Source organism: Pezoporus wallicus, unplaced genomic scaffold, assembly GCF_028554395.1.
Source record: "Pezoporus wallicus isolate ANWC-B61680 ecotype Strahan unplaced genomic scaffold, APGP_CSIRO_Pwel_v1 contig_6787, whole genome shotgun sequence".
NCBI classification, from domain to species: Eukaryota; Metazoa; Chordata; class Aves; order Psittaciformes; family Psittacidae; genus Pezoporus; species Pezoporus wallicus.
Window position 1 is genome coordinate 732,883 of NW_026636951.1, and position 17,480 is coordinate 750,362.

Below are 17,480 nucleotides of genomic sequence, written 5' to 3' on the forward strand. Positions count from 1 at the left end.
TCTAGTTTATACCCTTGGGCTAACCCATACCTATGTTCTCTTGCCAGGTGACAGAACTAAGAGTTTCAGATATCTTCATGTGTACTTAGTTGTACTCTTAGGAGTTGCCTCAGGTGAACTTTCATTCTATAAATGTTTTACGAATTTTTAATCACCAGACAATTTTTTTGCCTTGAATCCTAATTCTCCACTGTTTTGCCCCTCATGAATTAATTTGCACATACACAGAGTGAAATTAGGTGTTAACTGAAACCTGTCCAGTTTGGTAACAAACTGCATACCCTTTGAATAGGTGTAAATTATTGTGATGAAATGTAAAGGAGTAGGGAATTGAACCATATGAAGTGATCTTTGTCTAACAGCTTTCCCATAATGTGGAAAATATAAAGCATCCTTTTGTCTATCTTTATAATTTTTTAAACGCCTATGTGTATCATCACAACACCAGCCAATAATAAGCATTTAGGGCCTGATACTCACATCTTCAGACATTAACAACCAGCACAGTAGCAGTTCTTCAAAGAATTTTTTTTTTATTTAAATAATGACAGCTCAGTGTAAGCACCAAAATTTTTGTCAAAGTAGCTTCTTTTCTGAACTAATGACCATTAATTACTAAGTGGGAGTGGTGTCCTGTAGCTGTATTCTGATGAGTACACTTAATAACAATTTTTATATGTACTGTTTTTAATGTAAAATTTAGCATCAGTTTAGAAATCAATAGTTACTGAAAATAAGTATTTACAGAATCATAGAAATATTGGTTGGAAGAGACCTTTGAAGGTCATCTAGTCCAACCTCCTGCTCAAAACCACACTACTGCCGACACTGGATAGTCAGCTATGGCTTCTTAATACAAAAAGAAGGCATATAGGAAAAGAAAGCAAGAACAGTTGCCATAGGAAGATGCTGTAAAAGAATATCTTAAGGATGAGATCTCTAAGGCCAAGCCTAGCTGAAGCTAAAACTAAGTAAGGGCTAAGTAATGAGTAGCCATAAGTGATGCTACTGGTATGCCAGTAACAAAAGGAAAATGTAGGTCTGTTGATGAGCCTAATCCTGTATTATGCTATTTCTGAAGCTTTTCATTTGTTAACTAAGCAACAGCATAAGCATTCTTGATGGCTAGATTCACAATGCAGCATTGCATTAATGAATCAAATAAAACTACATTATCCTATCTATTTTTACAATTTGCTTTCAGTTTGTAATGTCAGGTTCTGTGTAAATCAGTAGGAACAGAAGTGGATTTTAGAAGTTTCCCTGTTTCCCTGCTTCTGCTTTGTAACTAATAATACCTCAAGTTATAATAGCGCTCTACATCAGAGAGGAAAGTCATATTATCACAGTGGCAAGCTTTAAAACTGTAGTTTTAAAAGTTGTATGTTTCCTGTTGATACTAGGCTATAGTTCATGAAACTTCAGCTAGTTAAATGTAAGTTAGTGGAACTATGTGAATTTCAGGTAAGGAAAGGACCTGATTCTCCAAAAAATAACATAGAACAAGCCTCAAGTTGCTAGGTGATAATGCATTAACAGGTTGGGTGTTTGCTGTTTGGGTTTTTTTTTTCTTCTTTTTTTTTTTTTTGTATGGGTGTTGTGGGTTTTTGTTTGTTTATTTTTTTGTGGGTTTTTTTGTTTGTTTTTTATAGGCTTTTAATTTTTTTCATTAAATTAATTAAATCAAAACAAAGTAATTCTGTTTTTTCCAAAGTACTTAGCATTCAGATTATCTCAACTTGTCATTTCTTCCTTTTGTCTGCCAGTAAAGATCCCCATCCTTAAATAGAAACGTTTCCAAACAGATTTGTACTCGAACCACATTCTGTTCTCAGTGTTTTCTTTACAACAGAAAATGACATAGCAAATTCTCTCGGAATTTGGAAAGAAAGCATCTGTCTCTATGCTGAATGCTGCATTACAATTCCTTTGTTCCTTTGCTCCTGTACATGGAAAATTTGAATTTCCCAATGATTTCAGTATTGGCAAACATGCTGAATTATTGTTAAAAAGGAACCCCAACAGAGATTCTTAAGTAGCCACAGTTTTTTGTTCTGAGTTTGTTTGTTGAGGTATCATCATAGCTCAAGCCTGTGGGAAATTATTTTTAATAATTTGGTGCATGAATGCGCTTGCTCTCTTTTTACCCTTGTTCATGTTCTCTCACTCTGACACTCACACACTTTTAGCCTTAATTTAGAGAAAGAAACCCTGAAAACTTTGAAAAATTAATTATGGAACATGCACCTGACAACAGTAAGAACAGGTTTTCTGACTGATTATATCTATCCTTTCTTAAGATGTCCTGTTTATTTTTTAGGTTTTGTGGTGTGACTGATGTTTATAGCTATTTATCAAATACTACTGAAGTAATCTGACTAAAGTGCTTTAGATGAGTGCCTCATGTTTCTATTCTCTGTCAGTGTTCTAGATTCTGTTCTGTATTCTTTATTTTCAGTCTGTGACTGAAATAGAGTCATGATTCTTATCTGTGCATCATGACAATCAAATATACTTTCAAAGCAACAGTTAATGCTCTCATTTGTCCTGAAAGTGAAAGGCCAAGATAAAAGCAATGAAGTAATGAACATTCTTGTTTATATTGTTCCCAAACTACTTTCAATATGAATAAATGATTGGAGATAAAAAAAAAAAAGTGTAATTAGAGGACAAATACTTTTAAAAATGTGTGTTATACCAAGTACCATAAAATCAGATTAAATGCAGCCAGTTTTCTGTCTGTCATCTAAAGAAGTTTTCTAGAGTCTGACATGACTAAGAGCTGTCATTCCTTATCAAGTTCAGCTCTGAAACCCCAAAGCTTAGACAAGACAAGGTGATTGTCTTGTTAGAAAAGTCCCTGAGGGCATCCGGGTCATTATCAGACTCTGAAGGGCAGCCTAGTTCTTCTAGATGTGTAGCTTCCTTAAGGCCTACTTTTCCAGGAATTAGCACAGATTTGCTTACTGTGGGCTTCATAGCAGATAAACACATCTGAGAGTCAGAGTGTTTTAATAAAAAACATGACTACATAACATAGAGGAACCCTTGGCAGAACTCGACAGCTTGGTGTCATTTGAGTACTTGAATGAAAATATTAGTTGACATGCAAGCAGACTAGACACTGCTGGCAAGACTAGGTTTAGACAAAACTCCTGTAGGTATATTTTGTAAGGCATCTTTAGAGAGGGTAGTCTTTTGAAGTGAAGTGCATTAAGACTGGGGAAAAAGGAAAGAACAAAAAGAATGTAGAAGACTTTTAGCCTTCATTAAGTTCATAGAGGAGGCTGGGAAAGCAAGAGAAAGAATGAAAACAGATGTCTTGAAAATTGATAGCTGTTTAGGGCAATAGTGGGGGGGGGGTGGAATTTGGTGGGGTTTTTTGTTTGGTGGTTTGTGGCAGTTTTGTGTGGCTCTTTTTTTTTTTTTTAATTAACTAACTCCTTGAGGAAACAAGGCTTACTTGGCAATGCTGTCTGTCTTTCTTCATCTAGTCATTGTACCCATAACATTTGAAATGATAGCTACTTTCAAGCAAATTTGAAATTTACTTAAGTTCCTATAAAGTCCATGGAAACCGGCATTAAAAATAATGTCCCACTAAAGGAAAAGCGGGCAAAATACACCTGGCTCTTTGGAAAAAGGGTGAGGTTCTTGTGGTGTGTAAAGCTTGATAGTGGGATCAATGGATACAAATTCATAGGAAGGTTCCGTTACTTCTGCTATTTGTGACTTTTTTTTTTTTTCTTTGTGAGGACTCAAATTCTGTGCAACACTGAGGAAGGAAATGTGGAAACTTTTAAGATCACATTCTTCATGTTGGAAAGAGATTGTCTTACAAACACTCTTAGATACTTGGTTGTCTGCAAACTCAGTTTTGGACTGTAATCCATGCCTGAGGATGGACATTTATTGGAATAAGATTTTGAGAAATGCAAACTGTAGTGAATTGTACTGTTAATAAAGTAAAAAGGTGCTTGAAATGTTTATCCATTAACTAGTTCTAAATGGCTTATAATATTTTTATAGTCTTAATACAAGCTTGTCAGAAGCTAGAGTTCTTGTTTGTTTAGAATACAGAGCCATAGGACAGCCTGGGTTGGGAGGCACCTTGAAAGATCATCTGGCCCAGCCTTTCGTGGCAAAGGGAGCCTGGATGGGATTATTTATCACTCTGTCAAACCCCATCATGAAAACCTCCAGCAACGGGGACTCTACCATGTCCCTGTGGGTGTTGTTCCAGTGATTGTTTTCACTGTCTTAAGCTGCAAAATTTCTTTCAACTATTAATAATCTGCCTTACACATCGATACTTCAAGGTATTAAATTGATTTCTTTCCCTTTAGTTAAAGTCTGACTAGCTAAGCCTAGCTATTCCAATTATTGCGGAGTCTAACAAACCTGCTAAATCCAAAGATTTATATCTTGAGTTAGAAGGTGTCTAAGTTTATTATTTATGAAAGGAAGCTTAAGGAAAACACAGAGGACTTGAAATCAAGACATGCAAAAATTGAATTTAAAATAGAGGCAGTCGTTGGTAACACAATTATGTTTACACAGTAGGAATAGCTTATTAGGGAGATGCCATAATGGCTGTTTCCAACAAGTGTGGAGTAATTGGCTTGAGTAGCCACTTGATGTCATCCTGGTGCTACAAAATTTGTCTAAAAAACATTTAAAACTCCTTGATTCAGAGAGTATTACTGTTTCAGTGAATTTGGCCCATCTATATTCCTAAAGTTTTTTTCACTTCCCTGCAAGCCTTTGCTTCCCTGCCTTGCCCCCTGCAGTCATGCAGAATCTGCTTAAGAATCTTTCTGAAAGAATTCTTAGTCTCTTCTTTTTAATCTGACTTGAAATAGTTGCAAATTTTTCAAGAAAAAATGTGACTCTCACTTATCCCTCATGTGATTAGGTTCATATCAACAGTTGCATTTTTGTGCCAAACACTCTAACAATGCTATATGAAAGATGCATAGGAAACATTTCAAGAGTCTGAGCGATGGTTTTGCTTCCAAGATCATTCAGCTGTGTTAAGCCACCTCTGTCTTTTTTCTCTGACCAAGAATAAAACAGTTACATTTTTGTCCAGGAAAAGTTGTTCTTTAATGTTTTCTCTGTGGCACCTAACCTGATAAAAGGTAGTAAAAGGTCTCATTTAATCATTGTGTGTTTCTTTGGAAGGGAGGCATGAGGGTGGAAAGGATGTCTGCCTCTAGGATCCAGAACAAATATTTTTATGGTCTTTGTGACAGTTAATTTTCTCTGACACCTTCACACTTTCGTCAGAATAAAATATGCCTGATCTCTTAAAGTATCTTTCCCCTACCACTCTTCCTCCTTCCATCTAGGCAGAGTCCCTAGATCAATTAATGAACTTTTTTTTAAATTTTCTATTACTTGTTCTTTCTCTGAACTCTTTATACATCTTCTCAGTTTTGTGACTCTTAGGCCTGTATTTTCTATCATAGAATTTGCGATATATTCCCATAGTACTCCCCTGGAGTTGTAAAATTTGCTTTGGCAGACTGCCACTTTTTCCTGACTACGTTATATTATTGAGAGATTCCAAGTTTATGTTGTCATTTGAACCTTTCACAAATTCTACCTCATTATTGTGTAATTTCGATCACTCACAGTCTAAAAACTGATACAAGAACATGTTTTTTAAGTTCAAGGAGTGAACAAGCAAGTACACAGGCTCACTGGTAATCTGGCAAACTGTATGTAAGAAACCTGTTATTTATATTTCTGTACATATTTATGATCCCAGTGCCTTCTCTGACAGCTGCCTAAGAAAGATAGAGCTAAAACGGAAAGAGTTCAGATAGGTGTTAAGAAAGTGATTAAAGGTATAGTAGTACTTCTATAGGAACAAAGAGAGTCAAAAGAACCACGATAATTCATTTTGAATAAGGTGAATAATAGGGATTTGATTGAGGTGAGAAGATTAGTAAGAAATCACTACTGTCTGCTTTTTAGCTCTATCTCAAAGTATGAAGTAAGGAGATAAAATTAAAGGACAAAGGGAATTTTTTTCTCCCCCCCCCCCCCAGTATAATCATTCATTGGCATTTGCTGTTTCAGGCTAATCTTAGCTGCCTTTTAAGGGTTTGTTAATAGCAATTAGCAAAAAATTTGGTTGCCAGGGTGGGAATGAATGTGGTTGTTTTCTTCCAGGTTTAAAGATAAAACACTTTTCATTTTCTCTTCTCATTGACAGCAATTTGGGTAACATTCATCTTACTTGAACACTGCTAGTGTAAATACCTGCAAATGTTATTTTTTTTGCAGATTTCAGAGGATGGAAATGGGTACATTTAGGGCATAATTTGTATTATCTTGCATAGATGTCCAAAACAGGCTAGATGAACCATGTTCCAGAAGTGAGTATTTCTTCACCTGCTGCATATTACTTCTTACTGAACCAATCTAGACAATGAAGTTATATGCAGGTAGCTGCAATGTAAACATCTACAGTCAGGTAAGATGAATCTCCTATTGTTCATTGCTCACACTTGTTCACAACTGTCATTTATAGTTGCAGTCTTGCAGAATGTCAAGAAAGATTATCTACAGCCTCTTCTGCTTCCACTTTGTGCCTCCATTACATAGATTCTTCTACATTCACTCCTGAAAAAGTGGTATCACAAAATCATATAGATTATGATTATCCTTGATGATGGGTTTCATCAGATATTGATGGAAGCAGTCCTCTGTTTATATTACAAAGTTTTAAAATGGGACTACTTTGGATCTGCCAAAACCACTGTGCACAAGAGCTGTCTTTTTTGTGTTTTTCAGAATTTATACAATAATACGTTTAACTGACAAAGTCCTAGTGACTTTCCAGTTGCTGGTAATCCACTTGGAGTTCTTAACTACCTAATGACAGTCTGCATACAGTAACTGAATTCTGTAAAATATACCTCTGTTCCTGCACACAGTATCCAATCTCCTAAGATTGATCTCATTTATGCAGTAGTTTTCTGTCAGTGTAGCCATCAGTGGCAACTAGGTAAAGGTGTAGATGCAATTTGATAATATATATTTTTTCTGAATGTAAGTGCACATGAGAACCTGGCTTCTAATGGAGGCAGATGGCCAGCTACCAAAAGCATTTTTAGTATCACTTTGATCAAATTGGTTCACACATGCATGGTCACTTATCTGTCTACTTTAGGTTTTGTGTGTGCCCAAGTGCCTTATAATCTTGAATGATTCACCTTCACTACACTTCCATGAAATAGGAACACTGCATTTTCTAAGTGTGGGCAACCTGCAGTTCTACAGTTCCTTAAGTACGTTGCAAGGAGAGTGTTTACTTAGCGAACTATTGCATTCTTCTGACTAATGTCCTACAGAAAAGCTCTGGGATTCAGGAAGGCTTAAATGACTTGTCTAAGATTGCGCAGAAAACACAAGTCTTGCTATATCAAAATTGTTAATTCTGTTAGAGCTAAATGGTTCTTAGCTATTATTGCAAGATTTTGTCAGCACTGATGAATCTTAAACCTAATATTTTCTATAATTCAGTAGTTTGGAATATTTTTCACCTATCAAGCAAAAAAATTTAAAAAATCTGGCATATGTAAATTTAGCTAATTTAAGCTTTTAGATATCCTGGATTAATAGAAATTTGAAACAAGATTTTCTTAGTTCATATAAAGCAGAATGAAAGCAGAGAAATGACAAATTGATGTATGAGAAGCAATATCTGAGATGAGACTGATAAATTATCTTCTGATATGTTAATGAATTCCAGATAGAAAAGTTGGCAATATGATGATTTATTGAGATTTTAATAAAGTAAATTAAAAATTGAAAGGTGATCTGAGTCAAAGAATCCCCAGGAATCCTTTGAAAAAATAATTATGAGTTTGAACATTTAAAGAGGCTTTTTATAGGCATAGACCCTGATATTCACATATACACACATTTGCATTTTAAATAGATACATCTGAAAAATCTACTAAACCTACATTCAGTACCAGTTCTCCTTATGCTTGCATAGAAATAATAAATTTAAAAATACTTATTTAGATGTATGCACTGCACTCCTGTATGCACAAAACAAAACAAACAACCCCCCCCCCACACACAACAAACCAACAAACACACCACCCCCACCAGCCTACCAAGAAACCAAACAAAAAAACTCACCTGTATTTAGAGCCAGGTGCTTTTCAGCCACCCAGAAAATCCTGCATGCCTGTTTGATACTGAGGAGTAAATATGCAGACAGACACAAAAATACTTGAACAAATCAGATATTTGTGCTTAAAACTTAGTTTTAGTCAAAAGGAAACAGGTAGGACTTCTTCAAGGAAAGCTAATTCTGAAGTGCTGTATTTTTCTGGTTTGCTTTCCCACTAGACACACAAGCAACTACCTGTAGGAAAAACCAGAAACTATTGCTGTGGCAGGAAAAAAAAGCAATTGTAGCTGTCATCTCAGAATGCTGGTCATTCTAATTAACTAGGTGAAATTTATACAGCTAAGATGCATGATGACACAAGGACAGCCAACATGGCTTTAGTTTGTCTGAAAAATGTTCTTATTTGCTCAGCATCTGATTCAACATACCTGATTGTTAATGTTCACGTTGTAATTTTTTAGCATTAGAAGCATATTATATAAGTTTGAGAGATAATTCTTATAGTACAGAATTTCTAAACCTACCAGTATTCTATTTACATTACAGTGAATATTCAAACAACACAGATTCATCTGAACGGGAAAAATAATCTGAAATATCTAAAAATAACAAGGTAATGGATGAGATTCAATACCCTGAAATAATAAATTTACATAAAATACATGAGAAATGTATCCTACTTAATTTTATCTATCTAATGTTTTCCTTGTTTTTTTTTTTTTACTGGTCTTTTTTTTCTTTTCTCTTTTAAAGGTCTATTTAGCATTTGTTGATCCCTTCCCAGCATCTAAGTGAATCTGCATCTTAAAACAATAAATTCTAAGTTTTTCCACATGAAATATGGGCACTGTTTTATGCCTCGTATTACTGCAATACTTTTAATGTTGACTTCTACTGCGGAGTTTGAAATTTCAGTACAGCTGTTGTTGAATGTCTGCTTTTGGAGTAAATAAATGCATGTCTTTTTCTCTCTCGCTTCTCAGATATTTCCAGTAGTTTGATTTCTCCCATTCTCTCCCATTTATTGAAAGATATGGAACTATTGATTTTAAGAAATTTGGAAGAGAATTTATTTTCTCTTCCATTTTTCTTTGTCAAGGTTTATCAGTAGACCAGACTGATAAACAAACACAGATACACCATTACAGAGAACAAGGCACCTGTCCCCACGGATGTTTTACTCACAGCAGAGGTGCAGGAACAGTACCGCTGTGCTCTGCCTGCACAGTTCAGGGTGCTGCTTACAGTGTTTGTGACTATGTATTGATTGGTGCAGAATTACATGTGTAAAGGATGATAACAGTGATTCACATCAATAGAGGCATTGTCTACAAAGGAGTTTGGCTTTTTTTTTATTGAAAATTCTATAGCGTTATGTAAAGACATTGTCCCAACAGCACTTGCCTTTCCTTTTTACAATATTTTCCTTGGTTAAACATGAATCAATTTAACTACTACTGAAGGAAGTCATAGTAAATTAACAGCTGGCTGGTAAGCCTGGAGCTTTAAAGAGGAAACTGCTCCTTCTTCTTTACAAAAACCTTTGAAACACATCAGTTTCTCTTCAATTATTTGGTCACAGTGATTTAAGTATGGATAAACCAAAATAGACGTTAATTGGATGAAGGAGAGATTAGGATCTACCACTACACACTGCTGGCTTCCAAAGACTGGAAGAAAATTTCACACTGTAATTGTTTTTTACAAAATACCAGAGCACAGGTATTTGGTTGAGGATAAACAGAAAGATTATCAGGAAAATGTTTCCCAGCACCTTAAAAAAATTGATCTTTCTTTTGTGAATGTGTTTATAAATGCAAACTCAGTGCTATTCCCATCCATAACAGACTTGATAACTTCTAGGCATCATTCATCAAGAAAACTCTGCTGGCTCTCAAATCAGACATTTATTAAATTATGCAATTTATACTTCATTCTCATAGGCAGAATGCCTGATAGTATTGGACCATGAATAAAGCTCTAATCTGATTTAACTTACTTCTTGTGTAAACATATGACTAATTGCAAAATCCACATGAAATGTGGATAATCCAAGTAATCTAAAGAACACTATAGGGCAGAGATTGCAAATTTGGAGTTTCTGTTTAAAGCATGTTGCACAAATCTTTTTCAAACCCAGCATGTTTCGTTAAGAACATATATGACTGATTATTACCCACAAAAAAATAAATGCCCTAGATTAAAAAAATAGGTGCTCATAGAGTTTGATCTAAGTGTTACAAGTTCTTACCATGAGCCAAATTCAGATTAAATTAGCAGAAGAATCTGGCTTTGAATCATGCCATTTAGCGTAAAATTAAATGAGGATCTGATGAGTAGAGGTTGGCCCCTATGATTCATAACAGTTTACCTTACTACCTTTTTGCATCATCTCCTCTCTGATACTGCAGATCCAGGATAGTTCTCCAGATAATCATCTAGATAGGAAGTGTGTGAAGAATCTCTCTTCAACTTCACCAGCTCCCACATTTGAAGTTCAAGAGGCAAGGCAATTCCAGGTCTTTTTTTTTTTTTTCCCAAAAGTTTCAGCTATTGGAAATTTGTGAATATATTAAATATATTAGTGTAAGTATCTTGGTGGGTTTTTTGTTTTTTTTTTTTTTTTTTAAGAAATGCCCCTGTTTTCTGGTTGTAGAGAAAGAAAAGTGTGGATATATGAAACTAGAACACCCTGAAGGCTTAAATATAGAAGTAAAATCAAACTGAAGACTATAAAGAAATTGGTTATTTTTCTTTTCATTCTTGCATTTCTTTGGGGCCGGCTTATTTTTCTAAGCCACCTGGGATAGCAGATGGTGCCAGCATACTTTTGAACCTAGTTAATTTTTTGCATGTTTTTGCCTAGCATTGTATCTTACAAGGGTCTGGTTTGGTTCCTATCCTTATGTGTAAAGGACAATCTATCTTATGAGGATTTCGAGGGCAAGATGGCTTGAGTTATCATTAGCATGATCTATATCCAGTTACAACCAAGGAAGACATGCAACTGTTTTCCATTTATATGACTGAATTATGTGATATAGGTGAGATTAGCCAAGACAGATTCCCTGCAGATTTAACTTATCATGATTGGTTCAGGCAGGAGGTCTGAAGAAAGTGTTATTTCCCTAGGCCTTTTGAATTGTGATGAGGTACCATTCCCGCAGGGCAGCAGGTTGCGCAGTCTACAAGCTGTTATTGACCAGAGGCTGTAATTCAAGGACCTGAAGGGACTGTTAACTTTATTGCAATGAAAATGAGATCGAGCACTGTTTGAATTCCCTGATGATAATCATGATGCGTATCTTTGTGAAATGGCAGACAGATTAAAGAAATACATGCTGTATATTGGGCAACTTGCATAAATGATCTCTTGCCTGCAGCTGATTCACTAAGTAGTTGTGTGTTCTTGTTGCAAGGAGAGATTAGCAGAAAGGAGCGTGACTCTTCACAATGTTTTGCTATCTGTATCAGCTGCCTGGTAGCCCAAGGTTTAAGATTTTTCATGTTAATATTTAAAGTCCCAAGAGGATTGCGTCCCAAGTGCATTTTTGAGCTTCTGATGCCCTGTACTCCACTTCAATTTTGACAGTTAGGAGAGAGAGATTTTGGGCCTGAGGGCTTTCCGAAATGGAATGAGCTGAATGTGTAGAGTCTTTTCCTCTGGAGTACTTTTCCTCCAGAGCTAAAACATGTCACAAATTTATAGTGTATTTAAAAATGTGCTTTCCAACTATGACCGGAAAGCTTTGTGCAACAATACTTTTAGTTGTAATTACTTCACTGTTAGTAGTTATGATTTAAAGTAGCAGACTAAGGAAGAAAGACTGGAAATTTTCTAACCTTATTAAACAGTAAACACTATTTGCCTTGAATATTGCTGATGAAAAATTATTACAGGTTTTCAGCTTACTGCCCAGTGTTTTGGGGAATCTTTGAGAAGCTATTATGCGTGTTTATTTTAAATCATAAGATATTAAACACTTCAAATAAAATCTTTATGTTTTTCACTTGTGAAATGCACAAAGGGCAAGCTACTAAATGTGCTCAGACTTTTTTTGCTAAAGGTATCTTCATTAGTCTACTTACATTTCATCTGCCTGTCATGACTACAAGATGATCCAAATTCATCCTCATAACCAGTGAAATCCTGACAGGTTTTCTCATCTTGAGTAGGATATAACTGTATCTGGGTCCTACTGAAGACACAGGTATTGTGAACAAAATATCATAATAGAGCACAATCAAATCAATGGTCCGGATCCACAGCCTTAGCTCAAATGTTATGTCTTACAAGTAGGGATGTGTTTCTGGTCAAAGGGTTTTTTTTCTGGTCAAAGATTTAGTCTCCTATTTGTTCATTTTTATCTTCCTTTATCTTATTTATCAATAAGGTACTGTAAATGCTAAAATGTTTATTCAGACTTTTCTGTTACTCTTATTTTTGGCATTGTCTTATGCTATGTATAAGTTACTTAGATATAGTCTTGCAAATGCTTTCAGTCAGTACTACACTTAAGTCAATTATGTAAAGTTTGTCAATTGTTCTTGCCAAGCCTATTACCACTTAAAAAAAATACTGCTGCACTGTCATTCTTCGATATTCAAAAAGACCTCAGTGTTCATCAGTGAACACAACTTCAAATCAGCAATAATAAAAAAAATCTTTTGTCAGTTCAGATAAAATTCTTTCTAAAGTAAACTGAAACTATTTAGAATAATTACTTTGTGTTACTGTTAGTATTGAAAATACTATATTTATATTTATTCTTTGAACTGGTGGCTTAATCTGCACTGAAGGCATGTTGGAAAGTGTTGGAATATATTCTGTCGTTTGGTTCAGCTTTAGGCAATTACACATTGGAGTACTTTGGTACTCTTTTTAAAACATATTGGTCTCAAATTTGCACTGAAGGAATCTGCAGTGTATCTTCCTGACCCCTTTCTGAATTAATAGAATATTAATTTATTTTAGATGTGCCAGAAGCGTCATCCTATTACTAATAAGTTGAAACAGACAGCAGGAAATGCAAGTCCCTTCCTAGCATTGCCAGAATGCATCTCTGTGTGTATCCAGCTATCTGGGTGATATGTTGACAGAATGAGGCCAATGATGCATATAAAGGAATTTCCCCTCCGCCCCTCTCCCTGCAGTTTATTGCTTGTCATTGACTAACTCTCTGACTAGAATTTCTGCAGGAAAAATCAAATTAAGACAGAAATAGCTTCTATATTAGCATTACTATCACATGTTTAATTTGTGTATTGATAAGAGTACTTATGTTTCAGAAAGTGCAGTTATTTCATTTGGCTTGTCAGCCATCTAAAACTAAAGTAGCATTTGCTAGCTATAAATTAGTTTTACTGCAGTCATTGTAACTGACTGAAGTCAGAGCAACATTTTTGGAGCACATGAATCCAAACGCTTTTTTTTTTTAATGGGAAGTGATTTTTTTCTTTCTTATTCCCCCCAAAACCATCCCCAATCATTATGCTTGCTATGTGTGTTAGGATTAACTATTTTTTCTTAATTGCTTGCAATTTTTAATCTGATTCACTGACATACTAACAGCACAGAGACAAGATTTATTTTTGAAAGCCATAGTTTTGGGCTTTGTTTCTTTCTTTGGTTTTTGTGTTGGTTTTTTTTTTTCCTTTTTTTTTTTGGAAAGCTCAATTTAAGAGCAAAACTATTTATTCTACGATAGAGAAAAGCCAGAATTCAACAGTAAATGAAAAAAAAAAAACAAACCACAGACAAGAATTTATAGATAGAGAAAAAATAAACCCCCAAAGATAGTAAGTGTCTGGCAGTGAAGTTACATTTATGTGAAATAAACATCCTGGGCTTTAGTGTTAAAGTGAGGCAACATAAGCCTGTTCCCTTTGATAATGATATACAGATGATCAGGATAGGGACTCATACAATCTTATATAACTGTACCCGACATTTATTTGATAAAGAGGATTCATGGACAAAGGACCCTAACAAGATAACAAGCTCCTGTATTTTCTGGCTCATTGTATCTAGTACCACCTAATCACTCATTTCCACCTGGCCTAAGAACTGGAAAAACACTTTTTCTCAGATTGAATCCTCAATGTGTGTTTGATGGCAGGGGCAAACCACCCTTCCCAAATGCACATAAGATGATGCAAGCAGTCATTTGGATGGCTGAAACAGCCCTGATCTCTTTATATATAAACTGGAGCACAATTCTCAGTATGATTCAGCAGTTACCCATTTAAGTGACCACAGTTCTATTTCATATGCCATTTTTTTCACTTATGTAGAAATGTAAGACTTAGCTATCACCCTACACAATGATTGTACTTTTAATGCAAATTATTAACACTGTGAACTCTGCCCATAGCACATTGAAAGCAGCTGGCGAAAAGGGTATTTCCTGTGAGAACACTTTTTCAAGGGGGAGGTGGGGGAGCTTGACACAAGGCGTAAAAGAAGTAAAAAGAAAATGAAGAGTTTTCTAATGGTGATAAAAACGTAGTAACTGAAACCAAAACATTTTAACTTCTCATGTGAAATTGAATTTTAAAATTGCAAGGTTTTTATTAAACAATGTAGATGAGGCTTTTTCCTCTATGTTTCATTTCCCCAAGGAAATGAAAACATCCAAAAAGTTTATTTTGAAAAGCATGAAAGACATTTTACTTTCACCCTGGTCTGCTATGCTTACTGTACATAAACAGGCCCTAAGTATCTGACCCATTAGCCATTTTTTCCCAGAGAATCTGTTCATCTATCTGTTTTATTCATTTTGTTGTATGTACACAAGAACTTAAATCACATCAGCGTGGGCTGCCTGGCAAATAATGGATGAAGCTCACTTGGAATCTGAGAATAAAGCACTCATCGGTTGCAAGGTGAAAATATTAAGAGCACTATATGATGCTAACTCACAGAAGATGCCTAGTGCATGGCGTAAACAACTTCAGTTTATTACTACAACAAACAATAGGTTACAGATAGCTCATACAGAAGCTGTTGCCCCTGGTTCAGTATGACTTCAACAGGATCACTTCAGTGCACAGCTGTAGATTCTGCTTGGTTTTGGTTTAGATTGAGTGTATTGTGCAAGCTGTGTATGGTGCGTGCTTGTCTAACTATAGCATATGTTGTTTATGAACCTTTAATCCTTCTTCACTCAAGGCAGCAATGCACCCCCTGCAGTTTACAGTTTTCCATCTGTATCGCTTGTCTTGAGTTGTAGATTTGTGTCTTGACATAGTACAGAAAAGGTATCTTCAATCTTCTCATGACAGTTGCATAGCATTTTTCTAGGCTGACAGTCCTTGTCAAATCAAAACCAAACCTGCTACATCTAGTGCTGCAAGTTATTCATAAGGAATTTTAAAATGCCCAACACTTAGTTTAGAGAATTGTTACTTCCCATCCAATTTGCCTTAGTAACACAGCAGCATTTCACACAGGGACAGACATAATATATTCAACCTTTCCTACAGTATTTTAATATTCTCTAATAAGGTGAAATACAGTGTTTTGAAAATGTATGTTCATGTATGCCCCTAATAGCCTAATGATTGTAAAATTAATTCAGGCATGTAGAATACCTAGATAAATCCATCTAGTAACATGTGACTTAGTCCTGTGCATTGTCTAATCAGGCCAACTATAATTTTAATTTGTAACTGTGCCATATTATGTCAGCAAATATTTAGCAGAAAAGAGCTTTCAGCTTAGGTTTGAGTGCATCTAGTTTCACTCACCTTATTTTCTCCTATTGCAAGTTTGGCTGATACATCCTAGATGTATCCTGATAGAAAGTTTATAATGGATCAAAATGTTCACATCAAAAGAGTTAAAAAATAAAAAATCTTAGCCAGTCTGAGCGGCAAAGGGAATGGATTCTTAATTAAGAATCCTTCCCTTTTATTACTGCCATTTAACTTCAGTCTGCAAGTCTGTGCTTTTGGGTAACAGTGCAAAGAGTTTAGAGTAACATTCTTCCAAATAAGAAAAACTAAAACTTAGTTGTGTTAGCTAAGGAAGAGAGAGAAAATACAAAGAGATTGTTAAACTGTTATGTCCCTACATAAAAATGCTCTTCACTGAGAACTGTAATAAACAGAAGTAATATTTTTAATTCTGGTATGGTAACTCTGCATTTATTGCAGCGTGACTCAAACCACCTTGTTATCTCAAAGAAAACAATACAAAACCAGAGAAATGTCCTTTGAGAGGAAAAAAATGCGCTGTAAAGACTTTACATTAAGATGTTTTTCTTTAAACACATACTGAGAGGTTTTTTGTCATGGAACTGAAAGAACATAAAATGTAAAAGTTTAAGACCATTTTGCATCAGAAAATAGACTTCATAGTACTTGTTACATGGGCTAACACACAATACTGTGCATTTTACATCACATCTATTTAACCACCAAAGTATGATTTATATCAGTCTGTTTTAACCTGTTGTATTTTCCTGAAGTAGTGGATTCAGCTTCAACTAGTAATTTATAGTTTGCAGTTCCATTAGTATCTTGGATTCTAAAATTTTTCAGGAATTGAAGTAAGCTTATTTCCCTGTTAATTAATCTTAGAGACATGACAATTCCTCTACAATCCCAGGATGATACTGCAGAGTCTTCTTATCCACGCCTGGCTCTAACTTTTAAAATTGTTTCACAAACTTGCAAAACAGTTTAGCAAGTCACATTGATACTTGAAATAATTGAAGTGAAATTATTTGGCCAGTAACTAGATGTTGGCCGTTAACTACTGGCAATGATTACTGTGGTAGGCAAATTATTACTGATTTTCATTCCAATGTGTCCGTTCATTTCAAATTTTTGAAGAAAATGAAGGATCAAATTCACAAGAGTATAATCTTTACTTAAATAATTTAATTGTTTCTTTCTATGCAAGGAAATATTACTGTGAGATTGTTATTGTGCTACTCTTACTGTGAATCTATGAATCGAGGTATTGGGGTTTGTTTTTTTTTTTAACTGTGATCCTATAAAGCAAAGTAATAACTTTTTTTTGGTACCACACAAGACATTATGCGGATTACTACAATATTAAAATTTTTGTCCAGCTAATGAAAGAAGCATCTAAATTGGCAAAGGGAATAAGCAGTCAAACTTGCTGGAAACCACCCAGTTTTAAAAGTTCTTTTTTGACGTGCTCTTGCAATGTGCATGAAGACTGAAAACTCTGTATGCAGATGCAGTTTCCTACAGTAGTCAGTCTAATCTTTCTTCAATGCATTTCATAGGATTATCTATTGGCTTTGTATCAAAAGAATAGTGAAAGAGTTGATGCTGGGTAGCAGCATAC

The 17,480-nt window shown here is 35.1% G+C and overlaps 1 long non-coding RNA gene across 3 annotated transcripts in view; it reads left to right on the forward strand.

Annotated features, from left to right (window-relative positions):
• The first annotated feature begins 10,581 nt into the window (after window positions 1-10,581).
• Window positions 10,582-17,480, forward strand: part of LOC130595492 (uncharacterized) — a 28,173-nt gene continuing 21,274 nt past the window's right edge. For all 3 annotated transcript variants that reach the window (XR_008971328.1, XR_008971330.1, XR_008971329.1), the window contains exon 1: window positions 10,582-10,902. This is a non-coding gene — a long non-coding RNA (uncharacterized LOC130595492). The remainder of the gene's footprint in view (window positions 10,903-17,480) is intronic.